The sequence below is a fragment of the Bidens hawaiensis genome, unplaced genomic scaffold (assembly GCF_021521415.1).
Source record: "Bidens hawaiensis isolate Kalapana, Puna unplaced genomic scaffold, B.hawaiensis_p1.1 tig00020886_1, whole genome shotgun sequence".
NCBI lineage: Eukaryota > Viridiplantae > Streptophyta > Magnoliopsida > Asterales > Asteraceae > Bidens > Bidens hawaiensis.
This window is the reverse complement of record NW_027493213.1, coordinates 86,938-94,115: the sequence shown is the minus strand read 5'-3', so window position 1 is coordinate 94,115 and position 7,178 is coordinate 86,938.

Below are 7,178 nucleotides of genomic sequence, written 5' to 3'. Positions count from 1 at the left end.
CTTAAACTCATATAACTCATCCAAAACACAACCAAAATCCACAATTTACCACACTAAACACTCGTCCACTCAATCCGAACACAACCAAACTAATCCGAACCTCAAATTCAATTACAAACACACTCAATTTTGACTAAAACCAGTCAAATAAGTCCTCTGTTCCCGCCAATACACTTAAACCTTCAATTCTATTGAATTAAACCAAACTAATGCAATTAAACTTCCACGAATGATCAAGATCTAATTACGAACAATCCGAAAAACTAATTTACATCATTTATCATGTTTCCATTGTATTATTGATCAATTTATAGTCCGTACAGTTCCGAATTCAACTTCAATACACTCAATTAATCAATTTCTATGTCAGTTGATTCAAAATCACTTACAAATCACCAATTAATCCAATACAAGCTCTGATTCCACTTGTGAAACTGGTATACTATTGATTACGATCTTAATAAAATTACAGATCTTGTTGTTTGATATGATTACGATTAGCACTTAGTGAATTACGTTAATAGTATGTTGAGAGAACAATTCGGCAGAGTAACGAGATGTAATGATAATAATAAAAACTTTGTTCAGTTACTCAATACATTACATCTATATATATATATATATATATATACGAAGACCCCATTCGTTGTACAAGCCATGACGAATGATCCGTCATTCGCTATCATACGTTATCACAAATACATTATACTAACGAATAAGCACATTTGTAGTCCGCATTCGTTAACAAGGCTAACAAATGAACCCAAATAAACACGTGCTGACACATTGGTTATTATCTACTCTAACGAATGTTCCATTTAATAGAGAATCTACTTTTATACAATTACCATAATACCCTTATACTGTAAACAAAGACCAATTACGTTAAACAATGACCGAGGCGCACAAAACTTGCACCAACAACCTCAACATATACCACTTTGGAGGAAACTAATTTGACAGTTGATGACAATTGGATGGCACGGCAACATTCGGAAACTAAAATTAATTTTATTTGTGAGTTGGTAAATGATTCTTTCAATGACAAATAAGAATTTATCAAAGTTGTCAAGCTCTACAACATCAAGACACATAAACACTTTCAGGTTGTTGAATCACGTCTAGACATTTCGTACGTAAAATGTAAGCTACATAAACAAAGATGCAAATGGAGGATTACTTCCTCATGAAGCTTATTGGCCTAACTCATCATATATTAGAGGATTACTTCCAAATTCAGAGCTAAAACGGGATAAAAAGGGTCGTCCTCGCTCAACAAGACTACGGAATGGAATGGACATTAAGGAATGGAAAAAGCCTAACACTTGTGGAATTTTTAAACTGCTTGCTCATAATCGAGCAACATGTCCTTTGAAGCCTAGAAGAATAGATGCCTAAGCGGATTGAGTCATTATGATTATTAATTTAGATATGTATTTGATATTGATACCACTAATGGATTGACTTTATTTGGTATTTTATTTGTGTTTTGTTGCTAAAACGACAACTATTTTGATTCATTTTGGGGTTGGTGTTAACGGAAAATTATTGTTTGTTCATGATATACTGTGGATTTTGTTTTTTTCAGAAATTTTTTTATTTTGCAGCTTCTTTTTTTGGCAATTTTTTCAAAATTTTGATACAGGAAACAAAAAAAATATGTTAAACCTTATTTTTGTTGAATACTATGTTTTCTAATTTTATTATATATTGAAAAAGGTAAAAAATATTTAGAGAGGATTGAGTTATTCTACAAAGGACAACAAAAATAAAAAGTGTGAGAAACCATAAGTAATTAACATGTGTCAAGTGGGGACCAAAAGAAAAATGTATAAAAGTAATATTACACATTTTCACTCTCCACATACAAGTCGCATGTTAATCCCCCATCATTTTTAAATGTCTATAATTTATTTCTATGATATTTTATTAAATCACCATAATAACAAACGTTTTGCGTTTTTATAATCTTAATATGAATATGTTTTGTTACATAAAAATAAAAAAAAATTACGTCATTGTGTCTTTTTGTTTACCCTTGTGTCTTTTTTGGTCATTGTGTCTTTCTGTTTTTCATTGTGTTTTTTCTTCATTGTGTCTTTCAACTCATTATTGTGTTTTTTTTAATACTAATAACACCGTTGTATAATAATAATAATAATAATAATAATAATAATAATAATAATAATAATATGTAAATATAATGAAAAATACCAACAAATTATCTAATACATAAAACACAATGATTAATACACATTATACAATAACCTGAAACGTAAAACATAATAATTAATACATATAACACAATGGGCTAAAACGTAAGACACAATGGTAAATACATATAACACAATGACTTGAAACATAAAACACAATGGATACTACATATTACACAACGACTTGAACGTAATACACAATGAACATAATACTATTTTTCTCAAATTAAGTGAATGTTGGGCACAATGACTAAAACATAATAATAAGTAGAAAGACAAATGTTAAGCACAAAGATATAATGACGAACAAAAACACACAATGACGTAATAGTTGTTTTATTTTTTATCTTTAATATGAGTACCAGTTGAAAAACACAATAACCAAAATTTATAACACAATGCATAGGCAAACTCAATTAAAATAACACAATGGACAACAAAATAACACAATATAAAAAACCCACTAATTTTTTTTAATTTTTATATAACAATATGATATTCATATTAAAGATAAAAAACGCTTGTTATTATGGTAAAAAAAAATAAAAAACAATGTCGTATGAAAAAGTATAGATGTTTTAAAATGATTGAGAAATTGACATGTGTTTTTGCATGTGGAGAGAGAAACTCATCATAAGTGGTTATTACCTCCATGCATTTTTCATCAATTTTGAATTTTAAATTAATCTCTGCTATTCAAATTTAAGATTAATTAATTAAATTTCTTTTCACCCTTCTTATATTTGTTGTACTTTGTATTTTAACTTTACCCTATATATAGAGGGTCAAGTTATTCTATAAAGAGGAACAAAAATGAAAAGGATGAGAAGGATTTCTAGCCACACAAAAAAACCCCTAAAAAATAAAAAATAAATAAATAAAATCATAACTCAAAATATAATAAAAAACGAAAAAAGTAAAAACACAAAAATGTTTCCACCATCTTTCTTGTTCTCATCAAAAAACACAATAGTGAGTGAAAAAAGTCGTTGTGTCTTTTTGTTTATTATTGTGTTTTGTGTTTATTTTTGTCATTGATTGTGTCTTTTTTCCTTGACGATGTGTCTTTTTTTCTTTATATTGTGTTATATTACTCAACATTGTGTTATATTTTGTTCGGTATTGTGTAATAATTTGCGATCTATTGTTTATTTTTTTAGTTATAATTGTGTCTTTTATTCATTTTCGTCAATGTGTCTTTGAACAAACCATTGTGTCTTTTCGTCAAATTTTTTTATTTGGATTTAAAAAAAATTGAACGGGAATGATGGCGGAAACATTTTAGTTTTTTTTTTTATTTATATTTTGAGTTATGATTTTTTATTATTTTATTTGAATTTATTTTTAAGGGGTTTTTTGTGTGGTCAAAAATCCTTCACACACTTCTCATTTTTGTCTCCCTTTGTATTCTAACTTTACCCATATATAAATTAGATAAAAAAATAATTTTAAACAAATACCCAATTTGATAAATATTTTTAAAAGTATATCAAAATGATAAATATTTTTAAAAGTATATCAAAATGATAAATATTTTTTGTAACTACACCAAGCTGATAAAAAAACTCAAATTTTAAATTAGTAAATAGTCAAATCTTAAACCATGTATCGTATTATAATACCATCCTTTGTGGCAGCGTTATGGCATATAACGTCGGGGGGAGACCCTCCCCCCCCCCCCCCCCGGGCGTTTTGGATGTTTAAAAGGTGGCCGGCGTTTTGTGTATAACGTGATGGTGGCTCGAAAATTAAAAAAAAAAATAATCCCCCAATGATCATATGGCCTTTGTAAAAAAAATTGTTTTATATACATTAATCAACGTCATCCCCAATCAAAACTAACCAAATTAATAAATCTTTCTTTTCTACTTTATATTTCCTCACACCAACTTCCCTATAAACCCTAAATGGATTATCCTACTTCTATATATAATCGGTTTTTCGGGCCCGACCGACAAGACGAAGACGACGCGGAGGAAGAGGCAGTTACGAGTGCGATTGTGCTCGCGACAACTTATACGGATTCTGTTAACTCTCATCCACCCCACGTTTCAAAAAGAGCATACATCGAGCGAGATCATATCGTAGCCAACAACCGGTTTATGACGGATTACTTCAGCGACTCACCGAGATACAAGAACCCGAAGACCTTTAGGCGTCACTTTCGAATGTCTAAAAATTTTATATATGCGCATCACCAATGATTTGGAGCGTGAGCTTGATTAGTTTAAGCAAAAACCGGACAGTCGAGGGACGCTAGGATTCACGATTATTCAGAAGGTTACGTCACCCATACCCGTGCTCACCTACGGAAACACGGCCGACATCAATAACGAGTATTTAAAGATGGCCGATAAAACAAGTTAGGACACCTTGGAGTATTTTTGTTACGATACGTTTCATTTTTTTAAAATAATTATATCACTTGTTTACTTTAATTAATTATTATATAAAAGTAGTGAAATATAGGAATATTGAAACTATATGGACCACATTATCTGAGAGAGCCCAACTGAAACGATCTACAACTTCTTTACGAGGCCCATGCAAGGGAGCATGGTTTACCCGGCATGATAGGGAGTGTAGATTGTATGCATTAGGAATGTGCTAATTGTCCAACTGCATAGCGAGGTCAATACACGCGAGGTGACCAAAAGGGACCAACGGTCAGCTCTCAAGCGATTGCTTCATACGACCTTTGGATTTGGTCGGCATTCTTTGGTGTTCCCGGTTCTAGCAATGACATCACTGTCTTAGTACAGTCGCATGTGATGGAGAGTTACATATTTGGGATCGTTCCCCTCGCTTCGTTTTGGGCTAATGATAACTAATACCATCATGGGTACTATCTAGGTGATGGAATATATCCAGAGTATGTGATTATCATGAAAACATTTAGAGACCCGTTAAATGAAAAAAGACAGTATTTTAAAAAGGTACAAGAGTTTGCGAGAAAGTATATCGAGAGGTGTTTTGGGTTTCTTCAACAGTGCTAGCATTTTGTTAAAAATCCTTGTCGTTTATGGTCTTTAGAAAGAATGAAAAGTGTTATGTATGCGTGTATCATAATGCATAACATGATCATCGAAGACGGGGGAAGAGCAATATGTCCAACTTTCATACCGGACTCGGATCCACCACGAACTCCAGCAAGTATGGAGCAAAGACTTGAAAACTCGTACTTCGTGCGGTCAAGAGAAATACGTAATGCACTAAAGGGGGATTTGGTCTAACATCTTTGGATGAATTGGTTTTCTAGGTGAAAATGAGAATCAAAACGAGGGCAACAATGAATACGATGATGAAGACGACGACGACGACGAGGGTGAAGACGATGGAGACGAGTAGATTTTTTTATTTTAATGTAATATTTATTTAATAAAATATTATTATTATTTGATTATTTTTAACAAAAATTTAAAAAAAAAACAAAAAAAGTGTAAAAGTTAATGGGCACCACGTGACGCACAACGCCCAAGGGTGGGGCATTATGACTACACTCTCTTTTTGCAAAAAAAAAAAAAACATAACTCTTATTGGGCGCCACGTGGCGCATAATGCCTAGGAGTGAGGCATTATGACTACACAAGGACTAAGTCCAAAAGAATATTGCGACACATATTTAAGCCTCGTAAAAACGACACCCAACCTATTAAATGATTCAATTCAAAGGGTCGTCATCATTAAGAACTTGTTTAGCCTACAACTTCCAAGATCCATAACTAAGCTTGTACATGTATTATTGAGCAACTAGGGTATAGGCCCGTGTTATACACGGGTGAAAAACATGTCAACAAACATAATCAATTTAAACAACAAATTCAGTAACACAAAACTTCTTCAATTTCTCCGACTAAATCTTTAACCATTTACAATATCTGGATATTATAAGTTTAAAGTTATAATGAGTTAGTGTACACCAAACCATCAAAAAATCAACAAAAGACCTATACATGTTCTTTCATATTAAACCACCATCAACTCCTTCAAATATTCTAAAAAAAGAAACTCATTTTGCTTCACGGTGAAAAATATACTAAAAGTAAACAAAATATTATATTAAATTCAGTTATTTCATATAATAACTTTTATTTATGACATTTTTAATAAGTTTTCGATATATTTATGCACTGTTCACTTTAAATTGCAAACCAAATCTTAATGTTTAATACACAACATTTGTAGTCCTAATTATTGACTCTCATCCTTTAATTGTACATTGACAACCAATATACTACACGGGATAGACAATGTAAAACAATATAATTCATTCAATATAAATAGATGCACCAATGACATCTAGCATTTTTCCAATTACATTACATTGATGGCCCTTCACACTTACAAAAATTTGTTGAATTTTAGACAGATAAGAAATTTTGCAAAAAGATAACAAAAATAATGATAATACAACACATTAAATAGAAAAAAGATTGTATTATACCTACTATGACTTCATAACATTTAGACAAAAAAAAACTTCGATAAAACACCTCAATTTGTGCTTCTGGCCCATTTGCACCTTGATGCGTTACCAAAAGATTGATCTGAAACCTTTTGCAAAACTTTTACTTGTCAAAAATACCATAATAAACTCTCAAATCTTCTAAAATCCTAACATGGTAATCAAAACAAATATGAGATCAAAGTTCCAATATCACCCTTTTGTAGTAAAAAAAATCTTGTTTTACCCATAACTTCAGTTTCATGTTAATTAACTTTCATTTTTGACTTTCAAACATCTTTCCACGTCGAATTTTTTATTGCAAAATTAAATGCAACTCCAAACAATAGCACAAACAAAACAGGTTTTTAAAATCCAAAACTACTACATTTTTTACCGGTATCAAACTTTGACTTTCCTTAACAAACATCCCTTTTTATTCGAATTAACCGGTAATCACAATCTAATAGGTACCTACTCCTGACCAAGTTATACCAGCACCAAGTCTGAAACATGACTTG